The sequence below is a fragment of the Octodon degus genome, unplaced genomic scaffold (assembly GCF_000260255.1).
Source record: "Octodon degus isolate 3935 unplaced genomic scaffold, OctDeg1.0 scaffold00052, whole genome shotgun sequence".
NCBI classification, from domain to species: Eukaryota; Metazoa; Chordata; class Mammalia; order Rodentia; family Octodontidae; genus Octodon; species Octodon degus.
Genome location: NW_004524628.1, coordinates 11,154,552 through 11,175,520, shown reverse-complemented (window position 1 = coordinate 11,175,520; position 20,969 = coordinate 11,154,552). Strand labels below are relative to the sequence as shown.

Below are 20,969 nucleotides of genomic sequence, written 5' to 3'. Positions count from 1 at the left end.
TACCTGCCGTCCCAGAGGTTCTGCCCTCTCAAATCACGCGAGGGCCCACAGGCTGTCCAGAAAGAGCCGTGGAGCAGGGCACACACAACCCGTGTCGTCCCAGCACTCTGCTTCAAATGTCAGTGCACAGGGACTCGTCTGTGGCATCCTGTGGCTGAGTCCGCGGGGCTCCCTCCCCCGAGACCTAGACGGGCACCACACACACACCGTCCAGGGAGTGAGCTGCCTGAGCCAAGATGACTGGGACCACAACAGCCCCCGATTGCAGAACTTTTCAGAGCTTGAAATATTTGCTTGTAGATTTTTACCAGCTTAGTATCCCTGATCTCAAAATCTGAAATGCTCCAAAATTCAAAAGTTTTTGAGTACCAGCTTCAAAGTGTCCTGGATGTGGGAGCACTCCATATTTCAGAGGAACAATGTTCAGCCTGCAATGTAAAAGTTTTGTCAAGAGAAGGAATACTGTATGTGAAGGCAGGAGTCAGTGTTCCAGAGCACAGCAAGAGCAGTCTGGTGCCCTGTGATGGCCCCGTGTGACACTCAAGTCAGACCTCTTCGGTAGAGCTAAAGTCACCGTTTTTTCTCTTTTACTTACAAGGAATAAGGCAAATGACCACTAAAGAGTCCCAGTATGCCTCCTCCACCCCTCTGCCTCCTTCCTGGCTCACCACCTGTCCGCAGCCATCTCCAGCTCAGCTGAACCCAGGGCTGCCAGGACAGCGTGGGGCCAGGACTGTTGGGGTTGCTGCCGGGAGAACCAGCTATGGCTCGGCTCTGTGCCACAAGGAGAAAGGCTCTTGGGTGTGGACGACGGATCCAGACAGACAGCCAAGGGGCCCTGGCCTTCTAGAACCCTCGCACAAGTCTGGCCTGGGGGTTGGGTCCATGCTAAGACACCACGTAGCTTAGAGAGCTCCCCTGCAAAGGTCAGGCCGCACACTGGGGCAACCTCAGCTATCTCGCTGACGACTCTTGGCTGAGGTCCCCCAGACAGGGCTCAGAGATGAAGTCCATTGGCCACTTTCAAAACAACCAGGAAGCCAGGACGTTCACTCCAGAGAAAGCATCCTGGGGAAGAAAACTCATTTTGCTCCAGGCCAAGCTTGCCAGCCTCAAACTTCAAGGAGGACGAGGAGGGGGGTGTGCTATGAGACTGCCCCACCAGTACAAGACACATGCAACAGGACCACAAAACCTCCCATGTGCACGAGCAGGAACGAGAGGTCAGGGTCCCGACAGGACAACCCCACCACCACGCCGGGCACCTCCAAGGCCCCTGCTCTGTGCAAGCCACCCACCCTGGGCAGAGCACCCTAACACGGCAAGGCAACACTGCCCCATCTCTAATGCGGACTTGGACGACATGCACAAGGAGACAAATGTAGACACACACATGCTGTTCCCCCCATCCGTACCCCAGCCCTCACTGGGCAGCTCAGCAGACTACAGAGCTCACCTCCCAGAACACTCCAGGGCCTGCCAGGGAGGAGGCCCAAGCTCTCCACACTCCAGAATCACTGTGAATTCCTCACAATAAATCTCATATTTCATTAGTATCCCCATTTTCTCAACTATCTCATAGATTCCTCTTAGAACAGATTTGTCTGAACGTAGGTCCAAATCACATCCACAAATGACAGTGCATTCATGTTTCTCTGTTCGTGCTGAATACATGCCACCTCACAGACACCTTGCTGACTGGGGTGCTCTGTGTGCGGATGAGGACCCTTCCTGCCCCTGGACCTGACTCGCTGGTGTCTTCACCTGCACCCCTCGAGCATCTCCACCCGGGACCCACGAGAGCGGGAGCTGCGCTGGCCGCATGCCAGGCACAGCAGGCAGCTCTAATCTCCAGCTCTGGGAGCGAAACGACAGATCAGAGGCGCTAAAGTGTGGGTGAGGTCGGGCCCTCCTCAGGTCTCTCCACACCTTTCTGCCAGCATCGAGGCCCTTCCTAAAGAAAGGAAAAGCATGGCTCTGTTCACCCCTACACCCTGGGAAAGGACCTGGAATACAAAGCTAAATGTCACGGCGTCCTTCTAAGGGAGACACCAATGGGGGCAAGCACCAATGAAGAGAAATGCCGCACACCACCCAGGAAGGTGGCATTTCACGCCTAACTGAGCTGCGTGAGGATGCAGCACAGCCGCACAGCCCTCCGTGCCTCATCAGGCTCCGAGCAGACCTCAGCCGCATGCCACAGAAGAAGCTCCTTACCGCGTGTCATATGAGCACGAGGGTTCTTCCGAAGCCCAGAGTGTGTCATAGCCCAATGCTGGGCACATTCGCCTCCTTCACCTTCAAGTGGGCTTCAAGGTGCCACTCCAGCCACGGTGAAGTTCACAAAGCCGGGTGCTGACTTTTCAAAGGCTGTTCAGGGAGATGTGTACCCACAAAAATGTCCAGAAAGTGGATCTGGTCATCCTGGCTTCTCTGGGCACAGGACTGAGTCGCTGGGTCCCAGGCAGGGCACAGGTGGGAAGAGCCAATACAGACTCCTCCTCCTGCTGACTACAGCACTGGTTGGGTAGTCTGGACCCAGCCATCGGGGCAGTGGGTCCATCCCTTGCTTTTCTTTTGTAGCCTCTGTGCATCTCAGTACCTTTCCCTGAGGGTACAGGAAGCAATCTGTGTGTTTACTCACTAGGCATGAATAATGGCAAAAGCACACACGTGTACAAGTGGCAGGATGGAATTTGGACCTACCTTTATGCCCCATCTGGTTCTGCATATGTTTACCTGAGCATCACAGAGGGTCCAATAGACCCACACCACTCCAGGATTTATTTTAAAAAGGTTTTCTTGGGATTTTTTTTGGTAAGAGTAGCACAGGTCACTATGATGGCACTTGACAAACCAGATTTGCAAATTTCAGCAAAGTTCAAAAGTGAATCATCAGGTGACTCATGCGTGGATGAAGAAGAGGATCCATCAAGGTAAAATGCAGACTTTCCTAGCAGCAGGGGGTAGGGCGTGGAGGGTGGTGACAGTGATGACTTGGATGCTGGCCTGTGAACCAAAGTTCCTGTGACAGTGACATGGGGTGAGAATAAATGATAGACACAGGAAATGCAGACCTCCCTGGATTCATATGAGGACGGAAACAGCAATGTAAGGGCCTACTGGACTGGTAGAAATATTGCAAAGTGGTCAGGCATGCAAATGGGATGACCCAACATTAGAGCCTTGTCCGAAAAATGGTGAGCGCCTTGGCAGGGATGATCGGATTGGACTGAACACCAGCACTGCCACTCGGAGTGGGAAGCTCACAGAGAAACGCTGCGTGGTGCTGTGACACACACAAGGCTAAGATGCAACGAAAAGTTCTGTATGCACAAATAGCCATGATCAAAACTGCATTTACGGTGACATCTCCCAGGCCGAACTGAACACATTTGGAGACCTGCTGTCCTCAGCACATTCTCTCATGATGGCTGCAGGAAGGTCAAAGACGTCAGGAAAACCAGTGGGCCAAACTACGGCATAAGAACTAGATAGGAGCCGTGGGCAGGGAGACTTGATGTGCTTCCGATCTTGGAACTCAGTCCTTGGTCTTCATTCACATCGTAACAAACCAAACGATGTGAGCATTTCACCACTACGGAAGTAGTCACAGGGAAAAGTGGAAGCCTGAGACAGAAATCCTCAACAGCAAACCTGGAGCAAATGACGTTGGTGAGTTATGCTGCAACTATGACATCACTTGAAACACACGGCATTGGCCAGTGGTTATGTTTTATTTGATTCTGAACATGTGTGGCATAGTTTCACGGCTTACAAAGAAAATAACAAGTGTAAAATACCATGAAGAAATTCTCTTAGAGTGGGACAGCAGCTCATGAGAGACCATTTACAGCTCAGAAGAAACAAAATGTGTCCGCACAGGAAACGGTGCCAAACCCCACGGAGCACACTGGTGAGCTGGCCGGTGAACAGGCAGGCGCGGCACCACGAAGGCCTTCTAGGACAACAGCAATGCAAAGATGTCAACTGCACCATGCAAGTAAGTACAGGAAACAAAACATACCTGCTATCAGTGTAAGTGATAATTTGTAAGGAACACGCAGTTGTCACGTGCGAGAATTGCCTTGGGTGTGACAGTGTTGTGGTCTGGGGTTTTTGCAAAGTGAACAATTTAGTACAGCACTTGTTTTTATAACAGTATTCGATAATGAATTGCTCAAGAATCACATACAGGTGCAGGAAATCTATCCACACTAACTACTAAAGAATCCAGCTGAGGGCCCGGATCCTAATTCCCTGCGTGAGTCCAGCTGAAACCCTAGAGCTCATAATGATGCCTCCCACGAGTCCAGCTGGAGGCCTAGAGCCCACAACGAAGTCCCACGCAGCCCCGCTTCACAGATCTGTGCAGGAAATGCCCGAAGGTCAGCGGTGGAAGCCAGGAAGTCTGTGCCAGCGGGATGAAGGCTCTGTGCCAGCGGCTGAGGGATCTGAACTGGAGCCAGGAAGGGATGCTCAAAGTAAGCACCAGAGCTCCCCCAAAGGTACCACAGCCATCCTTAGCAACAGTGAGGTCCCGAGCTCCTCCAGTGATGAAGAATGCCAAGTTCCCATCAGGAAAGCCAATGCGACAAGCTTCTCCATAGGGCTGAGCAGGGCACTGTCTTCTTCTCTGGAGCCAGGAAGTGAGGCTCAAGATGAGGACTCAGCTTCTCCAAGCCAGCCTGACAAGGGCCTCCAGCAGATCAGCCCAAGAGAATGAGCAGCCTCCAGCAGCTTCTCCAATCAGCATCCCCAACAGCATTCCGCAGCTTCTCCTGCTCGGCCTTTGTGCTGCTAGCAACAACCCCGAGGTGGTCCCTGCACCCGGCACCACGCGGGTTCAGTTCAGCTGGGTGCAGTAAGTTGACCAGCAGTTACAAATCCACCACAGACAGTCGAAGAAAGCTCGATTTGGGGCAGAATTCTATTGGTATTTTCATTGTACTTCATATAGGAATTTACGTGTTATCTTTCAGGTTGTGTAAGCAAGTGCGCAGCTGTTGTGGAAATGCTGATGTCTATGCTAAGTGCACAGTACATACGAAGAACTTAGTAATTTATTCTATATTGTTTCTGTTCACTACACACTGTACCATATAGCAAGACCCTCCTGACACAACAGCAAGACCCCCGAGAGGCCAAGTATGTCCCTCAGAAAGGCCCAGAAAGCAAATCACATTGCTTCAGTATAAGGGACATGTGGGCAAGGCATGTGCTGCCCATGTGTGCAGACTGCCTTCGGCGTGACAACTAAAGTAGAGATTTTTTCTTGTAGCATGCTCTTGGTATTTGCATTGTAGTTCATACAGGAATTTATCTCTGATGTTCTTTGTTAGACTTTGTATACCAAAATACCAGGTGATATTCAAACTTGTGGGTTTTTAAACAGTAAGTATTAAAAACTCAGTACTTTCTTTTTGTGATATTTTTCTTGTCATTGTTCAACATAGTAAAATTTATATAATTAAAATTAGTAATTCAGCAAAAGAAACAGACAACCTGCGCGCCTGAGGCGGGAGGGGAGAGCGGATGTCCCACTGCCAAGGGAGCTGCCCGGCCCTTGCAGCCCGGCTGGCAGTGCAGCGGCAGAAGGAAGTCCGTGCAAAATAGCTGCACACAGGCCCCGCTCACCTGGCCCCGAAGCTCAGGGCAGGGAGCTGGTTGCCAGGGGACTCCGGGGGATTTGGGCCAAAAAGTACACAACTCCAGTTAAAAAAATAAGCATGTTCTATAGGTCGAATTTAAATTTTAAAAAACTTAAAGCTATAAGTTATAAAAACATATAGAGGTTTACAAATGTTTCTGTGGAACCCAAATCTTAACATCACTGTGTATTTAAAGCATGTTTAGCCTGGGCGTGCTGGAGTCCTGGGGCACGGGTGCCCCCTCAGGGCGGCACCTCCGCTCCAGCCTCTCCCCTGCAGAAGGCCACCCCCAGGCTCCAGCAGCACGACCCCACGCTCGCTCCGGGGGAGCCCGCTCTCCACCCCGGCAGAAGTCCTGTTCTGCAAGGTCACAGGCTATCGGGGATGCAGCCCGATAGGGCAGGCTCCACCCCGAGTGGCTGAGGGCCACACTTCACGGCCAGCAAACGTAGCTCCCATAATCTCATCTGAAGATCTGTTTTAATCCTCCAGTGCCACGCGGCAGTTGGCGCCAAATGAAGCCCTAAATTCCTTTCTCAGTTCCACTCAGAGACCTCGAGTCCCTCTCAAACCTGGCTGGAGCCAGCCTGTGAACCGTCACATGAGGTCTTGAATATAGATGGTCATGTAGCTTTGCCAGGGCCAAGTGAGAGCTCCACTTAGAAACCGTATTTCTTCATTTCAGGGCTCTATACTCATTTTTCTTGTCTCTCATTTATTAAGTGAGTTAGCAGCACGCCAGCCAGCGAGACAGTGCATCAGAGAGTGCTTCTACATTCTAAGGCTCGGAAGCACACATCGGACTCCCATGGCAGCTGCCCAATTCATGCCATCCAAAAAGCCATTTAAACACTGTGTCTGGGCTGAAATCCAATTAGGCCATTTTTGTCTGAATATCCCCAAAGAGCCACCTGCTGAGCTCACAGTGGAAATAGTCATGAACACCAGAGGAGCTGTGTAGGCGCCTCCAGGGCTGAGACCAGACAGGAGCACGGCCATCTACACGCTGCGCCTTTTAACTGGCCACAAAGCCAGAAAGAACCTTTCAGTGGCCACACGGCAGGAAGCCAAGCCCACTCCCTGCTGCAGCCAGGCCTCCCCGAGCGCCCCACCAGCGCGCATGCCGCGAGGGCACGGTCCATTCACAGACACGCGTCTGGAAACAAAGGACGTCAGTCTTGGGACACCACAGAATCAGGCTCAAAGAGATTCCAAGCCTTTCTGATTCATAATTTTAACCAATGCGCTAGAGGACATCCTCCAAATGCGTAACTGCGGAGTTCACCACCGCCTCCTTGCACACGTGGGTAATGTGACCCACACAATGCGCAGAGAGGCCAAAACCATCACGGGAAAGGGGATGGGACGGACGGGGCCAAGGCATCCAGTTGTTCCTGGGCCTTACGATCATGAAGCAGAATCACGAAACATGGTGGTATCTTCAGCTGGCAGACAACAGCAGAAACCCTACAGGTTCAAAGCCAGCAGTGCAAATCAGGAAGGTCCCTGGGCCCTGTGTTCCCCTAGCCCAAGCCTGCACGTCTGAGGCACCTGCAGGTTGCCAAAGCTCATGAATGACAAGGGGACGACTGAAGGAACTGCTCTCCAAGTCTCCTCATGGGACAGCAGGCTGCCTGAGGGTGGCTGGCCCCGGAAGGTGGCGGCACCTCTGTCCCTGACAGGAGGACACAGGGCCTCCTTCTGAACTGACGCAAAGCCTAGTCTCGGTCTCGCCACTGTGTGGTGTTGAGGCTGCTACTATAGTCTCCTTGGGCCAGTGTCATTACTGTGCTGCAGAACAAAGCGGAAGTCACCCTGGCTCAATGACCGTGTGCTTGTGGATGTAAGTGCCACGCGTGAGAAGGGGCGGCACAGACGTTGCCCCCCTGGGGAGGAGGTCAACGGCCAGCGTCCTGCAAAGGCCCCTCAGCCAGGTTGCCAGTTTTATGCATTATAAAAAACCGCGCCCGTGCAGGGACCAGGTAAACATAGGTCAGGGGACAAGTGCCACGCGAAACACAAGCCTTAGCATAAAGTCCAAAGGACAAGCAAAAGAAGTGTGCACACTGACACTGTCATTTTAGAGAAAAACTAAATGAAGGCAGAACAGAAGAGGAATCTGTCACTGTGTTCCCGAGACCATCCTGCATGTGGGAGAAACTCCGGCCTCTCTCTGGCCTGCTTCCCCACGCAAAGGTGCCCCAATCTGACACACTGAACGCCACCATCCCAGCACTGTTCCTCTTCTAGGCAGGCTTCCAGCGAGCACTGACAGCCCTCACACGAGCCCGGGGTGGCATCTGACACAGAACAGACAGGCTGAAGCCCGCCTCAAACCCAAAAGCACCCAGAACTGGGGCACTCGGGTGCTCTGGGTTCCATCCACTGCTGCGTGAGTCCTGAAATCACAGGGGATGTCAAAGTGCGGAAGTATGGATGCCGAAGTTGTGCGGAGCCTGGTGCCAACTGTCCCGTGCAACAGGGGACACGTGCATCACGCCTGCTGGCTCTGGTCCCTCATCCAGTTTCTCGGAGGTCCGGGTGCTCATGAACAGGTCTCCACACCCTCACCCAAGCTGCCCTTCAGGTCATGGCCAAGGTCATGATGCACATGAGACCTCCTTCAAAGAGGAGCAGCCTAGCGGTGGGGGAGGGCCCTGGGCACTCTGGGCATGTGCCCAGCCAACCAATACACTACATACCCGCTGCCCAATACCATATGAAATGCCAGCCCATCGCCGCTGAGCAGCCTACCCTCTGGTCACCTGTCACGGGGAGGGTACGGACAGCCCAGCTCGCTGACTGCTGTGTGCATGAACACACAGCATGAGGTTAAGAATACCTGCCCTTGCTCCCCCGAGTGGACTCAGAAGTGCCTGTCATAACACAGTGGACCAAGCTGAGGGCCAGCCTGAGCCCAGACACCTGCCTCCAAGGAAGGCCAAGCACCGGCCTGAGGCCGCCACCACAGAGAAGGGAAGGGACCTGGGTGGCGGTCAGGGCGTCACTGCTGGCTCCGCTCCTGGGTGTGGCCCCTTCCTCTCCTGCACTACAGCAGGTAGCTGCGGTCTCCCCCGTGCCACCCCTGCCTCGCTTTTTCTGTCAATGCTTGTCCTACCTTCTCACCTGACACCACAGCTAAAGGAGGCAGACTTACTCTGGCTTGTAGTTTACAGAGGTCCAACCCAAAGCCTGTTGCTCCAAAGCAGGGCGGCACGGAAGAGGAGAGACGAGCAGCCCTCTGCAGGGCAGGCAGGAAGCAGCGCAGCAGCAGCTGCTGCAGCACCAAGCCCCCTTTTCATTCCACGCAGCCTACAAAGCTATGCATTGGTGCCGCTGGCCCTGGTAGGCCTCTCCTGTGACGCATACCCAGAACTGTGCTGCACTAATCAGAGGAGCAGTCCAGCTGTCACACACCCTTCATCTGGCATCTCACACCGGCCATCCAGCCACCTCCCAGAAGCCACACCTGAGGGCTTGAGGCTTTGGGCAGACATCTAGACACGAGCTATCACAACACTGTACGTGCTTTTTAAATAAATTGTGATATAAATTTTTAAAGGGAAAAATCATCCCTTTCCCATTCCACCTGCACTCAGTGACTCGGGACAGGGAGCAAGCCCAGCGCACAGGCCACGGGGCCTGGGACTGTGGAACATCTCCTGAGTGACCCCCACAGCCCACGAGGAGTGGTCACAGGTGGTCCTTTCCTGAAGGAAATGCTGGCCCAGGAGGCCTCTGAGAGGCCAGCTGGAGGGGCGGGCACATCCCCACTGTTGCAGAAGGGACACTGAGGAAGGGACAAGGCACCTGTGGCTTGCCACTCCCAGCTTCCCCTTGCGTATCATCCCACCAAGGCCCCAGCCTGCGTCTGCCATTGTCCTGGAGGACCTGGGCCGAGTGCACTGCTCCAGGTGTGCGGCCACTCCAAGAACCCACACAGGCAGCAGGGACAGCAGCGGCCCAGCCAGGCCCCCTCCTGGCTGCCCTGCTGTGGCCAAGCTACCCTCTGACCCCACAACCGCCCCACACACTCTGCTCTGAAGACCTGAAGCCTGCTCTTTCTGACAGAAACCACAGAAACCCAGATGTGCTTGAAAACCGGCCCATCCTCCCACAGGTGCCAAGCACCCAGCCACTTCCCCGTACAGCTGCTTGAGATGGATCAAAAACAGGAACAACTTTGTTTCTTAGACCCGTGACTCGCCACACCTCAGCCAGGCTGCAGGCCGATGGGTGCTGTCTTGCCCTTGGGCGCCCTCTCTCTGGGAAGCCGAAACTCGGGGCCCCCGTCATTTCCCTGGGGCTGACCACGGGGGAAACCCATCATGTGTCTTGACAGAGGGACAGACAGAAAAGTGACCACTCTGTCTTTAGCAGTTACTATTCTCAATCTCTCACTTCAAGGACACCTGGCAAGAGCAAGGTACCGAGTTTGAGTCTTTGGACCAAAAGAACAAAAACCAAAACAAAGCAAACCAGAAGAAACAGCACTTGTGCTCTGGCGCCAGCCACAATTGGGGCACCCTCTGGGGGTCCCAGAGCGCATCCCCTGAAGAAAGAAGCTGGACCACACGTCCTTATGGGGCTTTTTTGCTTTCAACACTCAACTTCAAAGCGCAGGACCTCTGCACCCTGGATTTTCATACGCTGAGGAGTAGAAAGAGACAGACGGTGGAGTATTGCCAGGGTCACAGAGGAGGCTGGCAGGGCGCCCACGACGGCACTCAGGCCTACGGCAGGAAGATGCCTCACCACTCGCACTGGGGTAGAGGACTCAGGTGACACGCACAGCGCAGACAGAGCAAGCTGCAGGCAGGACTCGGAGCCTGCAGTGCGGGGTCTGCAGCGCACCTTGTGCCTGCTGCCGGGTGCCCGGCTGAGACCGAGGAGGCCCAGCTGACAGACACAGCACACCAGCCGACAGCTACCCCGGCCCTTCCTGTCCCCAGAACACGCGACGGGACAGAACCACATGCTCTGCCCAAACCTGGTACAGAGAGAGGTACCAGGGCGCAGGGTTTCCGCCAGGCCAACGTCACCCAAGAAACAGCATCAGGGGATTCTTACGCACTTTCCAAAACAAGGTGTTTCACTGTCTTTAGAAAAAGTACGCCATCAGTAGTTTACAATCCGTTTCCTCCAGGCATGCTATCTTGTCTCACAGCCAAGAATACAAGCAGATGGCACCGGTGCGCCAGGCGTAGACGGGCGCGTCTCACGCTGCACGCACGCGACCCACCCTCAGACCTGGCACGGAGGACATCAGCTGCCCTCTTCCCGAGTGGAGACAAGCTGGTGGCCTCCGGGCTGTCCCTGCCACTTTCCCATGCATGGCCATGGCCCTCAGTGTCTGCACAGCACCATGCCCAGGACCCCCACGGGACCCCGGTTCACCGATTTCCGAGTTCGTGGTATAAAATGCTACAGTGTGTGCTCGTCACCTGAGCACACCAGCCCACGTGCATTAAATAACTGTCTCTGCACTACGCATAACATCTAGGGCGAAGCAAAGGCTCCACCGGAAGCAGCTGTCACACCCTGTTGTTTAGGGGTTGAGTCAAGACAAACGAATTTACATACGCCTGGGGCAGCTGCAATCTCTTTTCCTAAATATCTTCTCTCTGAGACAGGCTGATTCCACAGCCAGCTAGGTCCCAGGCACAGAAGGGGCAGACCCAAGGGGTTGATGTGATTAGCATGCTCAAGGCTTTGGCCCGTTGGTACTTGATTTTATTTACCTGCTTTAGAATAATGCTAAGTTTTCAGTGACTCCCGCAGCTCCAATCGGTGGCCTTTGGGAGATGGGCTAAGGAAGCACTAGGAAGCAGACTGAACGTGCCTGTGATCTAGTCGGCAATAAAGGGAGGTCCTCCTGTCACCAGGGCAAAGACAGACGTCCCAATAAATGGCCATGAAACACGCCAGCGGCCACCAAGACGAAAGCTGAGGCTACCCACATAGCCCAACACAGGATGCGTGCAAATGTACCTACAATTTGCAGGTAGAAACACAGGATGGGAGGACCTGCGGAAGACACCCCATGTCCTTGAAGGAGGGCTTTAAAAACCTGCGTTAAGAACCCAAAGACTATAAAAAGGCAGGCAAAATCAACTATGTACATACAAAACCTTGGAGATTTCAAATCCATACAAAGCGAGGAAAAGTATCTGGACCCTACAACCAGAAGGACAAACTTGTATGAGGCAGCTCAGGCTCCCCAAGTCGACTGTGACAGAAAACCAGCGAGGCCAGGAAGGCAGCAAGCAGGCAAAGGAAAGCGGAGGACAGCACCTGGCCATCCGGCACTGGAAGGCGCGGCTGGGCTCTGCGGTGGGGAGGCGCAAATCACGGCAACAGGGAGGCAGCCTGTCACCCCGCAGCCCCGAAGAGCAGACAACGTAACGGTAAATCCAGCACCACGTGGAACCGGCTTCCAGGCCTTACGAGCAGCAGCAGCAGCACGGCAGGCGCCCGGGAAGCTGGCTGAGGAGGGGCACAGGGGGCTTCTTGTATGATTTTGCAAGTTTTGTAACTTTTGGTGTTTATTTCAAAATTAAAAGTTTAAAAAGGATCTCCTGCACAGTGACAGAAGAGGGAACCCCAGCCGAACCCCAGCCACCAGGAAGGGTGCTATGAGACAGGCTGAAACAGGAACAGCCCGAAGGCCTGAGGTGATGACACCACCCGGGCAGACGCTACTCACAGGGACACAGGAAGATGCCATCTGCGCGCTAAGAGGGACACCTTGAAGACACACTATGCTTTTTTTTATGTATTTAGTACAGGGTCTGGGTCACACTACCCAGATTGGACTCATAGTGAGCCTTCCTAATTTTTAGCCTCCCAAGCACTGGGATTGCAGGTGCACGCCAGGCCCAGTCTCAATCGCTGTCTCAGCGTGCCCCAGGGGGGCGAGGCCAGCAAAGCAGGCCGGGGATCGAACCCCTGGCCCATGTCTGCCTAGGCACAGAAGACGCATTATTAGTTCAGAAAAATACGCTAAGCGCACTTGGTCTAACGTCCTCTAAAGTATCTGGTTGTGAAGCAGCACCACCCGCCTCGACCTGGGCAAGCGGCTTCCCAGTACTGTGCACGGGCTCTCCTTGTGCTGAGATGCGGCCCGCCTGAACTCATACGTACCTGGGCAGTTCACGCCAGGCTGCCCTAATTCGTCCATAAGGGTCTTACTTTTTTCTACTCTTAAGCCACACAGATCTTGACGAGCCTCCCGAGTCACAGCTGACCATACAAAGATGAAAACCTGCAAGCACGGATTTCCTCCCTCCGGGGCAGACCCCACGCTCTAAGGCCGCACCTCATCGCCCTCAAGTGTAGCTCATGTGCTGTAGAAGGGGAAGGACTTACAATGAAGGGAAACCAGAGCATTAACTCATCTGCTACAAACAAATGTCCATCCGGGGCGCAGGGTGCTGCAGGACCCCATTCCCGACTTGTCCGGAGCACTGTCACCGGACAATGTTCCACTTGGAATTCGGTAATGACGCTTATTCGTAAAAGCGAGACATTGGTGCGTAACTATCCCCTTTTCATTAGAAATAAATAGGGAGTACGTGGGAAAAAGACAAAGTGACTCTGGGTAACACCATGATTTCGATGTGTCCAGGACATTCAGGACACACACACGACACCCTTCACCACCGCTGCGCAGGCCCAGACTTGGGGACACGAGCAGAGTCTCCCTGAAAATACAGTTCAGGCTTTCTTTCCTTTGAAACCATGTGCTACTCTTTCAAATAACAATATTGTTCAACAAAATAACCGCAGGAGACGGCAGAAAACAAGTCTTGCAACAACCACATATGAGCTGATACTGCTTTCGTAGAATACTAAATCTCAAAGATATTTTTGTTTCAAAACCCATCTTCTGGCGATGGGAGATGATGTAATACTGGCTCTGAAATAGATGGATGGAAACGGTAAATTAATGAAAATGTAGTTATAATTTTGTCCTCCTAGGAAACGAGCTGGATCAGACTGATACAGCCCATCACTGACAGCAGAGCGTGCACAGGATGATGAACGCATCTTCAGGCAGTGGTGAGGGCGCTTGGAAGCGCTGTGAAGCCAGGAACTCACAGGCAGGGTGAGCACCCAGTTGCTGAGCTTCGGAGTGTGCTTCCGGGCGGGCTTTCCGTCCCAGTCGTCTCACCGCTGGCTGGCAGCCAAGGAACGGGAATGGTCAGACCCGAGACTCGGGACAGACTGTACGCTCCGCCGGCCTCACCCTAGAGGATTCCACCAAGTCCGCCAACCCACGGCTGCTGGTCACCATGGTGCTCGGTCTCCCGAGGCCACAGGGCAGCCATCATGGCCACGCCGTGTCCTGCCCATCTGACCCACGGAACTGTCTGGTGTGGGGCTGTCCCCGCAGGACCCCGCTGCCTGCTTTCTGGAATACACAGCACCACAACTGCAAGCTCAGCTTTCATAACCAGCAGGAAAGATGAACCAGTCCGAGCCTTAGAACCCTTTGACATTTAAAGGCTTCCTCAACCAGTAAGCTGTCACTACAGGGCCAGCCCCCTGCCACCATCCTGAGCTCAACGAGACCCAGACAAGGAGGCCTAGAATTGGACGTCTACTACAGGATGAGGGAAGATGTTTGCAAGAGAAGAGAAAGCTGGGTACAAGGCTGTAAGCCGAAGGCAGAAGGACTGCACTGACAAGATCCACCCTCAGAGACTCCCAGACAATCTCTTCCTTGAGGGCGAGCACTTGAGGAATTTATCCTGTGAGCCCAAGGCACCCAGCCTGCAGCCGTCACTGCCCGACTGCCCCTCGCTCTATGCACTTCCTTCGTAGGATCAAACCTGAGCACCAGACGTGTCACAGTGACATGCAGATAAGTTTGGCCCCTCAGTTCCTTTATCTCCCCTGACAGTGAATATCCTTGCAGGGAGTACGAGGAGCAAGGAGAAGAGAACCTCTGGGGTACACTCCAATACAAGGGTCTGCTTGCTCGCCTCATGCCAGAGTGACTCCATTCTGTCCACCCTGGTCCTGGGACACCTGCGATGAGGCACATCAGGTCCTCTCTCCAGAGCCACACACAGCCCACACTCACCCAGTCCCCGCAAGCATGAGGAGCTCCCTGTGCCCTCCTGAAGGCCAAGAGGCTGAGTAAGCAGCCCCACTCGGTTTTGCTGGACTTGAGCTCAGTCCTTGTCGCTGAGCCATGGACAGGATCTGATGATGCCAAGCTGGGCACTGCTGTCACTGTGACTGTCCCAGGCCCCATGCACACATGAAGGGACCAGGTCTCATGGATTCCAGAGCCCACACACAGCGCCTTGCCGGCTGACAGGTTCTTGTGGGTTAGTGGTCATGCCTCCTGACAGTGACAGGAAGCGACAGGAAGCCAATGATAAGATGCGCCACACTAAGCCAGCCTCCTCCTGCAGGCCCTCCATGACAAAGCAGTCTCACAAGAGTGGCGAGGAGGCCACGGCCACATTACCTCTGCTCAAAAGCCTGCCAGCAGCATCTTCCTGAGGATGCAGAGATGTCCAGGACCGCCCCAAAGCCAGTGCCCAGCAGGCTGCAGACCAGAAGGGCCACCAGGGTCAGCTGCTAGATTAGGCCTCACAGTCAGGGTCCCCCGAGCAGGCACCTACCAAGGCACTTTCTAGAGACCCTACTAAAGCAAAATCTCTCCACAGCAGACTTCGCTGCACGCAGGATTTACGCAGAGTGGAGGCCCGAGCACTACATTACTGCACTGCTGCTTCACCTCCACAAGCTTCACTCTGCTGTCTGCACGCCGCTGGCGTCCTCCTGCAGGTTGTCCACACACACTCACTTTATGCCAACACTGCATCCCGCCCCCAGGGACAGTCAGGTGTCCAGACAGTGCCCTCATGGGACGGATCCGCCGGCTAAGAGCTGAAGACCTAGGTCAGCCACAAGTCACACAAGCAGCAAAACAGGCAGCATTATTTATGCATCTTCTAACCCTTCTGGCATATGATTGAAGTATTTAGGCAGCTGTTGCCATAGTTACCCCTTCCAAAATAACTGGTAAAAAGGCACAGCCAACGTGACTCGGTGGCACACGTTATGGTGTGCCTCGTAATCAGGAGGGAGGCAGTCTGCTGCCATTTATTTCTTAAATGATAAGCTCTAAAAACAAATATAAATGTATGTGCCTACATTGAAAAACAGTAAACACTATCACACACTTGTCCATGGGTGTCCACCCCCAAGATGAGCCCTGACATAAGCTATGGACGGCGGTGACAACCACTGTCTGGTGAACGACACGACATCCCTGCGGGCCGCGGGCAGTTTGGGGTCTCACTGTGGGGCAGGGGGTGCTCGAGTCTCCCACGTAAATGCCACAGCATCCACAGAGAAGGGTGTGAGGCTGCCGCGCGCTGGGCTCCTCCCTGTTACTTCACAGCCCTGAGCCGAGAACGGACCCCGGAAACACCATTACCTGCAGCGTCCAGTGGTCGGGTAGGGGACCATATGTGCGCGCTCCCTTCAGACACTTGTCACAGGCCCCGCACTGTGACGTCCTCTCTGAGGCGGGTTAGGTCGGGGGACGTGAAAAGGGAGGTACATTGGGCCCCCTACAATACCAAAAGGGACTCTGAACTCACCCTGCTCCCCTAAACCACGTGACTATACAACTGCAGCTAACATTAGCTTTCTAACATCCATAAGCTAACAGCAGAACAAAAGAGAGTAGACAGTAAACTACATACAGGGTCGGCTGTGCACACAGGGCGGCGGTGTGACCACCTCCCTGCTGATGCTGTCCCCTCGGCACAGAGCACTCCCGCCACCCTCTCGGTGACCACGGAGCTGGCAGAGCCGCTCAAGTGCTCCTGTGCTGTCAGCAGGTCAGTCCAACAAGGAAGTACCTACGCACACCTGCCCAGGGCCAGAGGCCTCCAGCACAGGAGGAGGGGCACGGTCTTAAAGCCAAGGGAGTAAATGTCTGATCAGTCTGATCAGCCTGATCTTGAATTAGGGCTATCAGTATGAATTTATACTATGTTAAAAAAAAAAAAAGAAACAAAGAAATAAACCGTCTCCAGGAAAAGGCCGGAAGCAAGGGTTAGCCACTCCCCACGCCCAGCACTACACTCTTTCCCCTACAGAGGACTGGCTCCTGAGGACACACAGCCCGTACGTGGGTGACCTGCAGGGGGCACCCGGACCTCAGAGCACATGCAGGGCATTTATAGAGAAACACTTCCCTGGTTTTAGGATGGAGTTTGCGTCAGTAGCTGAGGTTGAAAACACCCCAGTCCCAGGTAGGCTGAGTCCTCAACCCAACCTCCCACGCCCTGTGGCTGCCTCCCAGCACACTGTGGAGCCCACTGCTGCCCTGGCAATCTCAGGGCTGAGTGCCACTGCCAGCAGCAACAGAGCATCACACTAGCAGTCGCTACGAGTCACCAGCTCCAGGTGGCAAGACCCAGGTGGTAAGCAGTCTCTCCCAAATGCATCCCACTCTCCCACCATCCTGAAGGGAAAAGCTATCACAGACTGAGACCTTAGCAATGTATGTGTTCTTGGAGGCTCTCTGACCTCCGGAGCAGAACACTCACCCCGCAAACTTCAGACCCAGGGCAGGCCACCGAGCAGAGCCCTGAGGGCAGGAGCTGCGTGGCTCCAGGGGCGGGGCAGGAGGGCCTCTGGCTCTGCGCTGTGGACCACCCGCCATGGCCAAGCCCAGTCAGCGGCTCCCGAGGATGCGGCCCAGGACCAGCACGAGGGCAACGAGCATCTGGGAAGGAGCAGTCTCCCCACAGGATCCAACAGATCCTTCCAGGCCCAAGGCGCAACTTGTAGGAAGCGCAGAGATCCAGGCAGCAGCTACAGACTGAAAGCCCGAGGAAAGAAGTCATGGCTTCTGCAAGTCACCAAGAACAAAGGAAGGAAAAAGAGGGGCCCCCAGCTGCAAAGCAGGACCTTCCCAGGATCTCGGCCGAGCTGCCACCCTTAAGTGCATGTGAAGTCAGGCAGAAAAACAACACTGCGCATCTGGTGGCATTAAGGAAGTACGTCACTGCCGCATGGCCGCACGCGTGGAGGCTTCACCGCGTGGGACTCCCTTTCGCACAGTGGGAGGCGTCAGGCGTGCGGACCAAGGCGCTCGCCACCACTCGCTCTAGGCACAGGAGCCCGACTGCTGCGCTATCTCAGAAATCCCGCCCCATGATGAGGGCAAGACTTGGCCCCTGGGGCGGCCTTCAGAGGCCAGTGGCTGCCTACGGCCGGCCGGCCGCGACGGCCCCGGGCAGCACGCACACACGCGGGCTGGGCCCAGGGCTGCTGGCAAGTCCACACAGAGCACACTCGGGAGTCATCGGCCTGCAGCAGAACCAGCCGGGAGACACGGGGCTCTGCCCTCGGATACGCCCCGTCCACCAAACAGGAAAAGGGACTTCTGCTAGCGTGAACTCTATGCACCCAAAAAGGGCAGCCAGTGCACTCCAAAGTCTTTTGTGTTTATTTTTTTTCGGTACTGGGGATTGAACCAGAGCCCTCACACTGAGCTACATTCTCAGCCCTCTGTATTTTTTTTCTCTGAGACAGGTTCCCACTAACTCACTAAGGTGCCCAGGCCGGGTCTGAACTTTCAATGGTCCTGGCTTAGCCTCTCTGAGTGCAAGAATTTCAAGTGTAACTCATCACTCCATAGTCTTGAGCTCGTGTGCAGATGTTACACACACAGCAGGCACGTAGCATCCTTCCTGAGCGCGGCCACCCGTCGCTGCTCACGTCCACACAAATGAAGGCTCTGAGCAAAGGTGTGTCGTTCCTGCCTCCAGCATCAGGTGAGGAAGGCGAATCTGCAGCCAGCACTTCCTGCAGACCCTGTGGCCCTCCCTAAGGAGGATCTGAGTCGTCCTCACTCTAAGAAGTGCACCGTGGGAGCAGTGGAGCACAGGCGTGCAACAGAAGCACCGGTGGGCAGCACTCAGACCACAGGTGACAGGAAGCCAGGGCAGCGGCTGAGGGAACAAGGGGAGGCGACCTCCGCCTCCAACGCCAGCCCTGGACCCTGCCTGCCCCGGCAGGCCGCCTCCTCCCCCAGGACTCTCTCCTTCCGGGAGCGGAAAGGAATGCAGGCTCCTCCATTTTCTTAGCAGTGTGGCTGTAATTTTCTCTAGATCAAATCAACATTCTCTGAGAAATTACTGGAAATTAAATCCTACAGTGAAGGATTAAGAAGCCTCAGCTCCAAGACGTGAGCGGCGCAGGCGCAGTGTTGCTGGCCCTGCAGCCCGCCGTCCCTGCCCTTCACGTTCTCTCTGCCCGAGCACCCTCCTGAGGTCACACAAGTGCACCTATTCCCACTGCCCCTGTGGGGACAGGACTGGCCTCAGCACTGCACAGACCACACTGCAGCCAGGCGCACCCTGTGCCCCAGCTGCAGACCCGACACATGGCTGGTGCCGTGGAGAAAGGTGGAGCCTGTGAGGGTGCCCCCAAGTGTGCCAAGGACAGAGGCTGGGGCTGGCCACCCTGGTGCACCCTGCCTGACGCCAAGCCCCAGAAACAGAGGCAAAGGCAGCAGGGTGTTGCAATCGCCCACGGAGAGCGCCCAGTACATTTCTCAGAGACTTGGGAAACAGGGATGCCAGCTGTGTTCCTCAAGGGCAACACAGGCCACCTCTCCCAGTGCCAGGGCACAGCACCTGCCCTGAGAGCTGGGCACCCGTCAGGCTGTGCCCCAGCAGCCCAGGGCCCCCTGCACCATTCCCACTCAGAGTCGGCCAGAGAGAAGGACTCCAAATAGGCCGGAAGCACTGCATGGCAGCAGGCAGAGGCGGGGAGCCTGCCAGTGTCACCTTGTCATCAGGTCCCTAGACAGCAGCACTGTATCCTGCATTTTGCACTGATGTCGCCCTGTCCAGGCTCCTGTGGGCTTTGAGGAGCAAACAGGGTGTGCCACACTCTTAGCTCACAAATCAAGTTATATAATTCTTCTCACTCCACAAACAATAAATAGCATCTGGGCTGGGGAGATAGCTCAGCAGAATAAGCATTTGCCTGGCAAGCACAAGGGCCTGAGTTCAATCCCCAGTTCTACCCCCCCCCAAAACAAAAACAAAAACAAAAACAAAAACTATGTATTTCTACTTAGCAGAGGCAAAAAAACCAAGGTGTTCTCAAGATGGTTCAGCTCTGAGCCCCCCACAGGCAACCCAGGAACATGTCACCTGCCACACAGTGACACCCCACACCCAGTCTCCAGTGTGGACCCTGCGGTGTACCTGATCTGCTCTTTTGTCCCTGAGGACAGGGTAGCACATCCCACGACCCCAGGCTCACAGCCCCATGTAGGGATCTGTGGGTCTCAGTGTGCTGGGTTCTACTCGGGGAGAAATGGTGGCAGGAATGAGAAACAGACAAGACAAAAGCTGGGCGAGGTGGTCGCTGGTCTGCCCCACGTGCTCCACAACAAAATTTACATTTATTTACACTTTTGCAAAGTCTGCAACACATGACACAAGGTTGCCTAGGGACTAATAGCTGACCTTAACCAGACAGGATGTTCCTCTCAGGACTGAGGCAGCTTGTCTGCTTTAGGCGCTGAGGCCCAGCCCACCTGCACATGTCTGATCAATTTCCTAGCTTCCACACCTCCCAACAACCCTATTTTAGAAACGCAAATCACTGGGCCCAGGCAGAGGACTGAAGCAGACGGCCCAAACCCTAGTGTGACCACAGAGCAGATCCAGGCAGCTACAGAGGACACGGAAGGGCCAAGAAGGCGTCACCAATGAGTTTCAGGAATGTTTTCTCTAGATCCAAGAGGTATTACTAATGGTATTTTGATCAACGTTTCATCAAATTTTTATAACAATTTTGGGAGTATGGCAATCCATTTTCGCTATGTTGGTTCTTTCCATAACAAGGGATATCTTTTCATTTTCTGATATCCTCTTTGATGTCCTTTTTTAGAGTACCGTAATTTTCAATGTATAGGTCCTTTACTTCCTTTGTGTCTCAGTTACTTTTCACTCATTGCTGGACAAAGTACCCAATACCCAAAATTAATAAAGTTACTTGGCTCACGGTTAGTGGAGGTTTCAGTCCATACTCAACTGGCTCCTACGCAGACTGGTACATGGCAGAGGACAGTAGTTCATGGCGGCAAAAAAACAAGGAACAAAGGGAGAATCAGCAGCTGTGGTATCTAGCAAGCCTCTCTTCCTTCCAGGCTAACTGCAAAGACCACAGCTCCTCCAAGGGAGTGGCTCCTAGTGCTGAGTCACTCTAGGGAGGGGCCTCCAACCCTGGGGCGGGGCCTCCAACCCTGGGGCGGGGCCT

At 54.4% G+C, this 20,969-nt stretch overlaps 1 protein-coding gene across 6 annotated transcripts in view; it reads right to left on the bottom strand.

Moving 5' to 3' along the window:
- Nck2 (NCK adaptor protein 2) overlaps window positions 1-20,969 on the bottom strand; it is a 100,862-nt gene that overhangs the window by 41,895 nt on the left and 37,998 nt on the right. Inside the window, exon 1 of one of the 6 annotated variants that reach the window (XM_023717521.1) lies at window positions 14,740-14,761. The exons of the other annotated variants lie outside the window; for them this stretch is intronic. The gene's annotated coding sequence lies outside the window, so the exon portion shown is untranslated. Of the gene's footprint in view, window positions 1-14,739; window positions 14,762-20,969 lie in introns of those variants that run through there. 6 annotated transcript variants of the gene reach the window in all.